The sequence below is a fragment of the Odocoileus virginianus genome, chromosome 30 (assembly GCF_023699985.2).
Source record: "Odocoileus virginianus isolate 20LAN1187 ecotype Illinois chromosome 30, Ovbor_1.2, whole genome shotgun sequence".
Lineage (NCBI taxonomy): Eukaryota > Metazoa > Chordata > Mammalia > Artiodactyla > Cervidae > Odocoileus > Odocoileus virginianus.
In genome coordinates, this window is record NC_069703.1 from 41,867,606 (window position 1) to 41,881,813 (window position 14,208).

Below are 14,208 nucleotides of genomic sequence, written 5' to 3' on the forward strand. Positions count from 1 at the left end.
AACAGCCAAGCCTGGGGCACACCCTATGCCTGGATACACTATCACAGACACAGTCTAGAAATAGGCCTGTGCCGCTCCCTGCCCCAGACACATATATGCAGAAGCATATATGCAGACCCATGCAGAAGCAGAGAGTTAGATATGTTCTCTCACAGCACATGTGTATAGACTCCATGTGCAAATGTAGACAGGTTCACACAGACACAGGCACACACATGATTCTCCTCCACATAAGCAGACACACAGAGACACATGTGTGAGCACAGATGAAGCTACAAAAATATATCCCTGGGTGTACTCAAACACAGGTGCATCATTTCAGAAAGCACACATACAGTACTTCATGTACTTGGATATACACAAAGAAACACATGCAGGCACATGCAGACGTGTGTGCACAAACATACACATAGAAACACACACCCGTGCCCACAGGCATCATTCTTCACATATGCACACAGGGAAACCTGCAGACCTGCAGCACACACATGTGCACAGACGCAGGGGGCCACACAGATGCGGCTCCCAAGGAACCCCTGCTCAGACATGTACTCACCAATGGGCATCCACACACACACAGGCCGCGACACTGACACATTTACATGCATTCAGCCCCAGAAAGCCCTGCATGCCAGCAAGCAGGGTATCCCATGGGGCTGGGCTCAGCGCCCTCACCCCAGATGGCATCGCCACGAGGTAATCAACGCTGCTAATCGCCACCAGCTGCCCCGGAGCCTGCCTGCCGCTGCCGGGCGGGGCTCCCGGGCCTCCTGGGCCTGGGGTTGTGTGCCCAGATGTCAGCAGCACCAAGGGTCTGCCCACCCCATTGTTCCTGCTAGCCCTTGAGGAATCCCCATCTGGCAGGGGCAGCACCTGGGGCTGGGGGAAGTGAAGAGTCAAGACAGGGCCTGGTCCCAGGTCAGGCCCAGGAGCCCCCACAGAGCCAAGCAAGAGGTGGTCTGAACCCACACAGGCACACGTGCACACCTGGGCCCTAGCAGATGTGCACACAGGTGCACACACATACACACACAGGCACATCACACAGCCAAAACAGACTTCTGTACTGTTCCCCACAGAGCTGCCTGTCCGTGTCTTCCTCATGCTGGTAAACACCACCATAATTCATTCAGATGCTCAGGCAAACCACCCAGGAGTCATCCTTGGCTCCTTCCTTTCTCTCTGCCATCCCCACTATCTTGTTGATTCTACACCCAAAACACAGCCCGCATCCACCCACTTCTCCCCAGTCTCACCCAAGCCACCCACCTCTTCTGCCTTACTACTGCAGGAGCCTCCCAACCCCCTACTTCCCACCCAGCAGCCAGCGAAATCTTTCCAAACCTGTATCTGTTGGCGTCACTCTCCGGCTTCAATCTTCTAGGTTTCATTTCACCTAGAAGAACCCCAACATCTTTCCCCTGGCCTTACCAAGTCCTTCATGATCTGCCCTCTGCCTTCCTGTCCAGCCACCTCACCCCCTGAAGCTGTGGCCCCACCAGCCTCCTTTCTCAGTCTTGCATTCACCAAGTTGGTTTTCTCCTCCGGACTTTTGTACCAAGTCATCCTTCCGGAAGGATTTGCCCCTGATCTTTGCCAGGCTGGCTCTTTGACATCCAGGTCTCGCCTCACCAGCCACCTCCTCAGTGACCTTCCCTGACCACCAGGTATAGAGGAGCCCTGAGTCGTCCTGTAATACATGACTCTGTTTCACATCTCTGCACAGCTCTGGTATTTGTTTGTATACTTTTTCTATGAATAAGCAAGCATCTCCATGAGGGGCCTTGGTCAGTGATACCCACTGCCCTGCACCCCACAGGCAGCCAGTGGTAAATTAGCAGATGAACGCACCCAAGCACTGCCGGGCTCTCAGACACAGATGGCTCCCACAGGAGGTGAATGACACGTGAACATAGACATGAATGTGCACGTGGGCAGAGATACACACACATGCCCAGAGGACATGAGTCACAGAGAAGAGGCAGAGGTCAGCCCCTTGAGCGTCTCTGGATGTCTCTGTCCTGTCTTCTTTGACTGACTGTGCCTCCCTCACTGAATCTGGCCTCTTTTCTCTGCATCTAATTCTCTAGCTCTCTTTCCTGCCTCTCTGTGACTCCAGCCCCCTCTCCAGCTCCCTCTCATCTTTGCTTATGTTTCTGACTCTCTCTTTCCCTCTATTTTTGGAGCTGCTTCTCTAGCTGCATCTCTCTGTGTGTCTCTGATCTGTTTCTTGCATTTTTTGCGTCTTTATGTCCTTCTCTCCTGTCTCTCTTTGTCTCATCCGTGTTCTCTGCTTCTCTTCACTCTGTCTCTCTGCCTCTGTTTCTGGCTTTTTATCTCTGACTGCCTTTCATTCTCCCTCCTCCCCCGCTAAATCAGCCCTGTCACCACGTCTCCAAGGCTCTCTGGATCCCAGTGGCAGGGGGACCCACCTTTCACCTCTGGTGGCAGCTTTATGGTCCCGGCGGGCGGGCTGATGCTCCACTCTGCTGATGCCCCCCTCCCCCTCAGGGGCATGGCGAGCGCCACACTGACAACCCCAGCCCTGGCTACATTCTTAGATGCCCAACTTCAGTAGCACCTGGCACCAGGTACCTGCTTGGCTTGGCTACCCTGGAGCTTCTGGAAAGGCGAGCCCAGACTCTGATGGGCACTGCCAGGCATGCGGCAGTGGTTGGGGAGGAAGACCCCGACGGGGGACGCGGGGACACTCCAGGCATCCTGAGCTCCAGCTTGGTTGTCCCCTGGGCTCTGCCCACCTGTTCGGAGGGACCTGTGGAGAGGTGACAGGCACAAGAGCCCTGGATGCCAGGCCCACCTCTACCTGCTGTGTGACCCTGGACCCCAGGCTCCCCACCATCCCGTGAGGCAAACAATAGGATCCTGTGTTAACCCACCTGGTGTGTTAAAGCACCTCAAACCACCCTGCCTGATAATCTCAGTGATTCTCAACAGGGGCAATTTTCCTCCCCGGGAGATATTCGGTGACGTCTGGAGATATCTGGGGTCATCACAGCTTGGTGGGGGGACCTCCTAGTATCTAGAGGGTAGAGGCCACAGGATGCTGCTAAACATCCTACAAGGCACGGCATGGTCTCTCACAATACAGAATGATCCTGTCCAAAATGCTCTCTCCAAGGGGAAGATTCCGCTCCTCAGAATTCCCACGCTCTCTGACCTCCTTTAAACTCTTAATCATGCTCTGACCAGGACTGGGGGCCATTAGAAGACACAGGGGTTGATCCTGCCTCTGCCTTCAATAACAGCAGCTAACATTTATTGAGCCCTTTTGAAGTGCCGGCTGGCACCACGCACGGAGAAACTCATTTTAGTCTCGCCACAACGGCGGGAAGCCCAGGCACTGTTATGATCCCCACTCTAAGCCTGAGGAGACAGGCAGAGAGAACATGAGTAATCAGCTCAAGGTTACACAGCTAGCCAGGATGGAGCTGGATGGGAAACGGTCACTCTGAGACAGACTCACAGGGCAGAGTCCTCTCTGGAAAGGAGCCCACACAGCAGGGGTCTGGGAAGTCCCTTTCCCTCTCTGAGTCACCATTTTTTCTTTTCTTTTTTATAAAATATTTATTTGACTGTGTTGGGTCTTGGTTGTGGCATACAGACTTTCTAGTTGTGGCATAAAGTCTCAGTAGTTGCAGCTCGGCATATGGGATCTTAGTCCCCCAACCAGGGATTGAACCTGCAACCCCTGCTTTGCAAGGCAGATTCTCTACCACTGGACCCCCAAGGAGGCCCCTGAGTTGCCATTTTTTTTCATCTGTCAAATGATATCTTTCACCAGCAACAATTCTAGGAGGGGAGGCACTGTTACCACCTTCACTTCACAGGCTAGGAAAGCAAGGATTCATGATTAAAATCTCAAAGTCATAGGGCTGGAAAGGGTGGGGCAGAGATTTGAACTTAGTTCTGCCTGAACTCAGCTCTGTCTGACTCCAGGACCCATGATCTTAGATGGGTCACCTGCACCCTGCCCCACTCTCACCCAGGGCCTATAAGGCAGGAGGGTAGAAGTTGGGAGCTTGGAGAACTTGTTAAACAGACTGTCAGCCTCTCACCCCCAGAGTTTCTGGTTCAGCTGTCTTCTTTTCTAACAAGTTCCCAGGCAGCGCTGGTGCTGGGGCCCAGGGACCACATGTGAGAAGCCCTGCAGAAGGGCATGGTGTTAGATCGCCTATACCTGGGTCCAAATCATGGCTCTGTAATTTGGTGGCATCACTTCACCTCTTCCTTGGATAAACAGAAATACAGCATCTGTATACAGTATCAGTATACAGAAATACAGTATCTGTCACTTAGGGTTTGCTGAAAGGATTAAGGCAGAGATAGACGAAGGGAAAGGTGCTCTCCTGGTGTCAGCACCTACAAAATATGCTCATAAACGCTCACCAGTGTCACCGTCCCCAACAAGGGCACCTCCCTCCTCTCCAGACAGACCGGAAGCCCCCAGGGGGGTGGAGGACTCAGTGAAGGACCTAAACATCCTTTTCTCCTGTCTACCAGCCACCTCCCCAGGCCTGCACCGAGCAGGACAAAAAGATGACATCTCAGAACACACATGGGAAGGAGAGTACATCTGCCAAGACATCCCAAGGGTCCTCTGCCCCATAGCACGGGCCTGGGGGGCAGGGATGAGGGTGCAGCACAAGCAGCACTGAAGACCCTCAGATAGACCTGCCCCCCACCAGTCTTCCTCTAGACCCTGCCCCATTCCCAGTAATCCCTTCTGGTGCAAGAGTTGGCCTCCTAAAGGCCTGGTGGGGTAGCTTGTATACCTTTATCCAAGCATCCTTCTGGGTACCAACCAACTCAATCCACAATTTTCTGTTGTGCTGTATGACCTTTAGCCAATCACTGGGCCTCGCTAAGTCTTAGTTTCTTTCTCTTTAAATTTTATTTATTTATTTGTTTTGGCTGCACTAGGTCTTCATTGCTGTGTGCGGACTTTCTAATTGTGGTAAGCTGAGGCTGCTCTTTGCTTTGGTGCACGGGCTTATTGCAGTGGCTTCTTTTGTTGCTGAGCACAGGCTCTAGGGTACACAGACTTCAGCAGTTGCAGCACATGGGCTCAGTAATTGAGATGCATGGGCTTAGTTGCCCCCTGGCATGTGACCCAGGCCATGGTTCCAGGACCAGGCATAGAACCTGTATCCCCTGCACTGGCAGGCAGATTCTTAACCACTGGACCACCAAGAAGTCCTAGGTCTTAGTTTCTTTACCTAAAAGTCAAACAAAATCTCAGCATAGTGTTAAGGGTGGTGGCTACAGCCTCAGAATAATTGGGTTCAAACCTCACTCCTACCCCTTAGCAGCTGTGTAAATTGTGGCAAATCCCTTCATCTCCTGGAGAGAGCTTCAGTTTCCCTGTTGGTAAAATGGAATTGTCCACAGCTCACAGAGATGCTGTGAGAGTTCCCTGAAATGAGACATTTCAAGTGCTGTGCACAGCTCCTGAAACTCAATAGATGCTAGCTATTCCATACACACGGTGAGAGAGTGTAACCTTACCACCACAACAAACACAGTCTGTTGGCTGCCTTCCCTTCCCACCTGCCCTTCCCATGTTTAGCTTTGAGACTATCTTCATCTTCCTTCCTAAAGGAGCTGAGGAAGGCAATTGGGAACAGTCTCCCAGAAGGGGCAGATCTGAGCAGAAGCTTGGAAGAGGGAGGGGTGTAATTAATTATCAGCCTGCTAGACTGTAAGCCACAGAAAGCCCTGTTTTTGCTACCATTTTATCCCTAGAGCATGTGACAGAGGCTAGGCCCTTTATAAATACTGGCAGCAGGAATGAAACAGGGCCCAGGACAAACTCCCTTTGGTGGAGAGCAAGCCAAGGAGTCTCCTGGGTAAGGCATGGTGGGGAGAGGAGCACTTGGGGACTCCCAGATTCTGTCTTTGCATGCAAGAGCCTCAGACAGTTGGACTCATAAATTCTTTGAATCCTGGAACTCTGGGTGGAGAGAAACGGGCTGCTGCCCAGCCCCACCTCCTCCCAATAGTGCCCGGGGCTGGGCTGGGGAGTGCTGACAACCTAGCTAGAAAGGGAGGCTGAGGGAGTGGATTTTCAGGGTGAAAATCCAACTTTTTCATCAAGACAGGAAATAAAATCTAAGCTCAGAGAAGGTTTGTTCCTGGCTCTGCTACTTCCCGGCTTCGTTTTCTTCCTTCACCTCTCTAAGCCCATAGTTTCCGTATCTGTAAAATGGGGTGATAATGATAGCACCTAACCACATGGAACTGTCGGGAGGATTAAATGAGATAATACATGAAACTAAGCCAAGTCCATAGTAAATGCTCAAAAATGTTAATTATTAACATCATTAGTACTGAGAGGGCTGCTAATTCACCGGGCACTCTTGCCCTGTGTTTTACACCCATGTTCATTGCTGGCAGTCCCTTCCCAGCCCACTTGCCTTCCTATTTACAAAGCTGATTTCATGTAGCTTTGAAAGGTCAATGACATTTCCAATAGATATCAGACAATTTTTTCCATGAAGTGGCCTAAATAATATATCATAAAGAAACAAAACCAACTGGAGTATTGTCAGCTTTGATCATTCAGAAAAGGCTTGATATTAGTGTCTGGATGACAGAGGACAGGTGGTTGGAAGGTGGGGAGAAAGAGCCTGGGACAGGGGACCTGGATTCAGGGCCGTTGCCCTTTGCCAACAAGGAAAAGATGATCTTAGAGACTCTTGAGCCCCTTTGTTCGCTGAGCCTGAGGCTCTTAAACCTGTAATGACCCAAACATGCCCCCTCCTCAGAATGGAAGTCTGCGTTAGTCGCTCAGTCGTGTCCCATTCTTTGGGACCCCATGGACTGTAACCACCAGGCTCCTCCGTCCATGGGATTTCCCAGGCAAGAATACTGGAGTGGGTTGCCATTTCCTTCTCCAGGGGATCTTCCCAACCCAGGGATTGAACCAGGCTCTCCCGCATTGCAGGCAGATTCTTTACTACCTGAGCCAGGTGAGCCAGACCCATGCAAAGCCAGGATGCTGCCCTTCCTCCCTCCACTCTAACCCGTGTTCCACTCACCTAAGCGCCCTAACCAGGCCCCAATCATCTTACTGAGCCCCTCCATGTAGGAGGTAGGGCTCACGACACCACACCCATTAATCCGCCTCTGTACATCCAGAAGCGAGAAAAATAGGTGCCAGAGATAACTGACTTGCTGAGCTGGAACTAAACCCACATGCAACACTCAGCAGGTCACTGCTGCTTTTTAAAGAATAATTTTAATCGTCTGGACAATCCTAAGTATCTATTCTTATTCCAATTTTACAGGTGAATGGGTGTCATCTTCAACTTGAGCACTTTATTTTAAGGAAACAGGCCCGGAGAAGTGGCTGACTAGGAGTCAGAGCTGGGGTTTGAACCCAGGAATATCACAGCACAATCTACTGTGTGATAGGCCCCTTCCTCTCTCCAGGACTCAGCTTTCTCATCTGTTGAATGGGAATGCTAATGAACCTCAAAGATCCAAGTTGGGACTTCTTGCTGCCCGGAGGCCACGTCCCCACCCAGAAGCCTAGAACTTCTCTGTGGGCCTGGGCAGGAGAGAAGGGCAGGTGTAGACGTGACTGCCCCGGGGGCGGGTGGGGAGTGGGGGCGCTGCCGGCAGGCACACAAAAACAACTAATAAATCAGGACCGGGGGACTCCTAATCCATCCCGGCTGCGGCTGCTACCGCTCACGTGGCCGGGTCCGCCATCGCCTGGCTGGCTCCCCGGGCCTGGGAGGGGGACATGGCACGGCCAAGAGTGCAGAGTCGGGCCAACAGGATCGGAGCGATGCCTAGCCGTCAAGGCGGCCTCGGCTCGCGAGACGGGGGAAGGCCCTGCCGGCAGGGTGACTCAGGCCTCCCAGACCCCCTCCTGCGTAGGCACGCTCCCGGGCCTCGATCTATTTTTAGAGCCGGCTCCAGGCCTGAGCGTCGAGGGGCAGGGAAGGGGAGGCCGGGGGAGGTTCATAGGGATGCAGGCGCCTGACCAGCTTCTCCAGCTCAGGACTTAAGCCCTAGGACCTCCAGCTGTCTGTCCAGTAAAAGAACGGAAACACGGAGTGTGGGGCGGGGGTGGGGGGGTTGCGCGCCCAGAAAATCTATCTGTACCCTTTTCCCCTTCGGCTCCGCAAGGCCTGACAGTTCAGGGAGCTGGGCGCGGCCTCCTGAGAAGCGACCTCTGTTAAGTGGGGCCAGGAGCCTCCCGACCGTCCGTCTGTCTGGCTATTGGACTGAAAGCCGGAGCGGGCAGGGCTCCCGGGCGACCGCAGTGGCTGGGACGGGCGGGGGTGGGGAGTGCAGCGAGAGAGGGGAGGATGCCTCCAATTTCGGGAGATCCCAATTCCACCCCTCATAGGCCACGCCCCTATCCCGCCTTGGGCCACACCCACGGCCCGGGTGGCATCCCTGACTCCACCTTAGGCCCCGCCTCCTAACTAGCTCCGCCCACAGCCCAGCACGTATCCTGTTCCCAAAGTCCAGGAAGGCCTGGATGCCATTCTCCTTAACTGCCTGGCACCGGAACTGGGCCCGTCTTTGGGGGCTGGGGCAAAACTGAGAGGGATGGGGGCCTCCTCCCCCAGCGTAAGGTCGGGAGAAGGAGAGCATCGAGGGCAACAATGGCGCCATTGATGGGGATGCCTCTAGGCTGGGGACCTATCTGTGGGAGCCAGGCAGTTTTGGAGGTTGAAGAGGTGGAGGCAGCCCCCAGCACGGAAACACCCCTGTACACCTGGGCACAGAGCTCTACGAAGAGGGGACCTGGCACAGAGGGCCCTTACTACTGGTCCCTCGAGGCTGAGAAGAGAGTCCTAGGGAGTGGGGACAGCTGATGACCCTAAATATTGATACATGTGTTCTGGGTCGAGTTCAGGGACACACGGGGTTTGGAGAAGCCCAAGTGGAGGCCCAGCCCACTGAGGGTGAGGGGCAGAGGATGAGAGGCGGAGCCGGTCTCCCAGCACCAGCCCTCCATCTAGTGGGAAGTTTGGGAATCGCGGGATGCAGAGATGGGGTGCGGGGAGGGGTCCATTGCACCCCAATCCTTCCTTCTCCCTAGATTTCCTGCTGACACCTTCAAACCACCATCCTGCTCTGCTCCGTCTCACGGACTCACCCCTGATAGTCATCCGAAGATCCACCCTCCCCCTACCCCCAAAACCTGTCCCTTTTCCCTTATTACTTATGGATAATGCCCTCTTCTATTCATTACCGCCACCATCAGGGGTCCAGGCAGCCACCACCCTTTGCCTGGATCCCTGCAGTTCCTGGCAACTGCCTTCCCTGCCTCCAATTTTACCCTCTCCCCATTCATTCATCTATTACTAGTCAACCAAATGTTTCTGAACCAGACCTCTGCTTGGGTCACTTCCTTGATTGATTTTTTTCCATGGCTTCTCGTGGTCAGATGAATTCCAAATTTTGGCTTGGGACTTGGGAGACCCTTCATCACCCAGACTCACCTCCTTCAATCCCAGCTATTCTCACAGAGCAGTTATCAGTTCATCACACACCCCTGCTGGCTGTCACCTCGAGGCCTTCATACCTGCTGTTCCCTCCTCCTGGAATACTTTCCCTTGCTGTCTTCAGGACTCTGTCTGGCAAAAAAAAAAAAAAAAAAAGGTCCCCTCCTTGGGAGGCTTTTCCTGACCTTCTGGCATAAGTTAGGTACCTCTTGTCTGAGCTCCCACAGGACCCAGTTCCTGGGTCTCTCATCACCTATCCACTTTTGTGGCAGTATATTTTATTGAGATGTTAATTATTTTGCTCCCTTCCCAGTTCCAAGCTGGTATCTGAGCCCTTTGATTTTTCTAGCCTCGGGGAACTTGTGAGGGGTTGAACACAAAAGCTGCTTGAAGTTTGATGGCTCATCCTGACTTTTGAAAAAGCTAACCTTCTGGAAGTGACTGCACTAGGTATTCCCAAGGGATGGGGAGAAGAGGGCAGCCAGTGAGGGCAGAGAAAGGAGAGCACGCAGCTAGCTGCAGTGGATTCAGAAGCAGGGGTCGTCTGAATGGTGGAGATTGGGGTCTGGTAGGCCCTATCCCAACAGATAATGGGAACTGAGGGGACGGGTGGAACACCTGGGGAGGCCGGAGCCCAAGCACTGGGGTACCAACCTCAATGCCTCTGGGTGGCAGAGGAACAGCTGAGTTGCCAAAAGTCAAGGGACCCCGTGGACTAGTATAATGAGCACCTATCTCTATGTAACCAGTCTGCCCAGAATCAGGACTCCATGTTTAGATCCCAGGTGGAACAGCAGGTCCTTGAACAAGCCTATAGGGAAATGACAGGCAGCCCCAAGGATGGTTGAGATCGAATCTTCTGCCAACATGTAGGAAAGGGCTTAGAGTGAGAGTCAGATTGGAGCTGATTTAATGAGAATACAAAAATAGGGTGTTTCCTGAGTCCGTGTGCCAATAGTCCCACCTGCTCCACCTGTCTGTGCTTCCAACTGCAGGACTGAGACTAGGTGTGCCTCATTCAGAATTGAATTCTTAGGACCCAGCGCAGTGCCTGGTACATTGTAAGGATGCATTCAAAATGTATTTGTTGAATTCATTTTTCCTTGGGAGTTACAGAAATCTTTCTAAAGCCCAAGTCTGTTCCAGTGATTTGCCAGCAGCCCTCAGAATAAAATCCAAACCCCTATTGTGGCCCACAAGGCCCACTCCATCGGAACCTGCCTCCCTTCGCCACCTCATCTCTGCAGCCCATCCTCCTCACACTTTCCTCTCCACCCAAACCTCATGATTTGCAATTTTCCAAACTTTCCAGGTTGTTTCATAACTCTATGCATTTGCTTACATGGCACCCTCCACCAGCAGTGTCCTTTCCCTTTTCTTTGCCTGCTGAGTTTTCAATCATCCTTCAAAGCTCTGTACAAGTGTGGTCTTCTTTAAGTGCCTCCCCTGACACCCTCTGCCTAAAGGCAGAGGAGACGCCTCCTGCTCTTGGGCCTATTGCTCATGTCCAGGTCTGACTCCCTCTTCCCAGGCTCCTTTTCCTGGATCGTGAGCTTCCCTCATGTGATGAGTCCCCAGTGCCCAGAGCAGCGCCAGGTTCACCATAGCTCTCCATAAATGCTCAGTGTCCACTGAGCACTAGTCCTGACTCTCCCCTCCATGGACTCCTGGTGTAATGTTGAGCAACCTCTCCCCTCTGTGGACCTGTTTTCCCTCTCTGCACAATGTGGAGGGGGGGAGTGAAACTCGTGGTTTCTAAGGACCCTTCTTTCCCTGGGTTGGGATTGGAAGTGATGGCATGTAAAACATCAATCACCCATGTGTGCTGTCGGCCAGCTAAGGGCAGAGCCCACTCAGACACGTAGCTACATGTGGTAGCACCCAGGGACCATCCAGGAGCAAACCCCTGCCTAAATAGGTGCACATAACTCTCCCCCACACAAGTGGACGTGGCCTTCATCCCCAATCAACCATTGGCCCTAACACTAAAAAATTCATCAGCAGCTGGAGCTGCCAGTCCAGTAGCAAGTTAATATGCAAGGAAGAAGCCTCCTGAAATATGCATGCTCAAATGCTGGTGTTCTCTGGGGCTCTCCCCTTTCCAGGACTGCACATACAACACCCTCCCTCCACCCCCAAGTCTAAAGATGCAGATGCAGTTGGTCTACGGTAGGGAAACAAGGGTCAGAGCCTTAGCTCTACCAGCTTCCTGGATACCTGCCCCTTGATCTCCTATGGGAACCTTAAATTGCACATTCATTCACTGATTCATTCAACATTAGCTATGAAGTTCCTATCATGTGCCAGACAATTGTGTGAATGTCAGAGACTCACCCTGTTTTGCCCTCACAGGCTTACAGTCTGGTGAAGGAGACAGCCCTCCTCCAGGGAATCTTCCCAACCCGGGGATTGAACCCAGGTCTCCCACATTGCAGGCAGATTCTTTACCATCTGAGCCACCAGGGAAACCCAAACAGAAGATAGATGCCATAATTTCACCAGGAGAAGCGGTACTATAGAAGGATCAGGGTGATGGGATTAAAAATGGTCCAGAAGGGCAAGGGGTATGCAGGAGGTGCATTAGAGCTTCAATCAAAAGATGAGGAGCCAGCAAAGCAGATAACCAGGGAAGAACCTTTCAAGTGGTGGGTATAGCATATGCAAAGGCCCTGGGGTGGCAGAAACTGTGTTCAAGGAGCACAAAGGAGGCCATGTGACTGGAGCTCTATCAGAGAGATGGGCAGGGACCACAGGAAGGAAATTTAACTCTATTCTAAGAGAAACAAGAGGCCCCTGGAAGGTTTTGGGCAGAGGAAACAAAATCCATCCCTTTGTCTTGCTTCCCTCCTCCTCTGTGTCCTTCTTAAGAAGTATGTCTTCCTCATCTTTACATTGTCAGTGCCCAGTTCAGGGCCTAGCACAACGTGACATCAGATAATGTTTACTGAATAAATGAATGACCAAGCCAGGCTCTTCTGGCTTTAGGCTTGACTGAGTGGCTCCAAGTGGGTCATCTGGGCTGCTGTGAAGTCTCTGGGCAGCTCAGGATGGGAGTCATCTGGGCCAGACTAAGACATTTAGATGTCCTCATACTCCCCATACATGATTCATAACAGAAATAGCAATAACCCACGAGGCATAACACTTACATGTCTGATGAAATGAAAACAACTTCTTGTAGATTTTTCAATCACAAAACTCTGGACAAGTTCATCAAAGCAGTATTTCTTCACATGTGAGAGTGTGTGTGTGTGTGTGTGTGTGTGTGTGTGTGTGTACCTATGTTGTTGCCACCTTGCTGGTGCCCCAAGCTGGACTGCCTGTTGGGTCACACCCAGTGCCACATGGCTGGCCTGACCCAACTGTCCCCTTGGTGACACAGCCTTGGCTCTTGAGCTCTGCATAATGAGGAACACCTAGGGGGCCACAGTGGCCCAGGCCTAACTGATAGTGAGCAGCCTCAGAGCATCCTTGCCAGCAGCTTCTCAAGGCTGCACCAGGTGTGACAACTGCTCAGTGTGAGAACTCTCATAATACCCCCTTGGGCCACCAAGGTTTGCCCCTGCCCATCCCTGGCCCTCTGAAACTATAAAAAATGATCCAGGCCCTAAGAAACTTCTCAGAAGAGGAATCTAAGGCCCAGAGAGGTTATTTAATTTGCCCAAGGTCGAACAGAAGTTGGGGATGGAGTTGTGAGCACAGGCCTGGCCCATAAAGCAGAGTCCATGCCCTTCCTGAGGGTGGGTGGGCTGGGCTGGGTGTGGAGGCAAGGCCCCCCAGTCCATATCTGGATCCACAGAGCTGACGAGAACACACAGGAGCTGGACCCAGCCCAGCCTTGAGGTGGGCTCTGCCTTCCCCTCGGCCTCTTTCACTGCTCAGAGGGGCTCTAGGCCTCTAAGCTCAACTCTCCCCGAAGCCCATCTCCAGGGCCCAGAGATGGACTCCATATAAAGTCCCTGTGTGGGTTCCACAGCATCACACGGGCACAGTGGCGGGCACCTGGGAGGAGCTTCAGAAGCCTGAGCCAGCACAGCCCTCGGGTTCTGGGTCTCAGGATTGGCCCTCGCTTTAGTCCCACGGGAGGTCCTTCATGGCTTCTATCCTTCCCTTCATTGCTCAACCTGCGGCCACACCTGGACCCTGCAGGGAGTTCGGCTCAGTCCCTGCCTGGAAGGAATGTGGACCTCCCCACCTCCTCCTCACTGGAGACAGCTCAGAAAACTCAAACAAAGCAGATCAGTGGTTTTCAGGGAGAATGGGAGGCTGGGTGGCTAAGGGCAGCGCCCCCACATGCAGCCAGTTTTCCCAAGCAGACCCTGGCTGAGCTCCGCCGCCCCTGGGTTCCAGTACTGCATCACCCCACCCTGCCCCCCATGGGTGGGAAGTGACAAATGAGTCCGAGGAAGTGGAGGAGGGGAGTCAGCAATCGATGGCATTAACATGGTGCCCAAATTAAATATTGACTTTCTCGGTTGACCCTGGGGATGCCCGGATTGATGGCTGGGGCTGTGCTGTGCCACGGCCTGGGATGGGGACATACAAGCCTGGAGCAGGGTCAGTAGGCAGCTGAAGCTTGTAGGGTGAGCTCACCCCTGTTCCTGCCTGGTCGGAAAGAACAGGGACAAGGGCTGCAGAGAGCCCAAGGCAGTGGGTTTGTCTGTCCATCTTGTGCCTGGGAGCTCCCCGTAGAGTCCAGAGTTCCTCTTCCCATTAGACC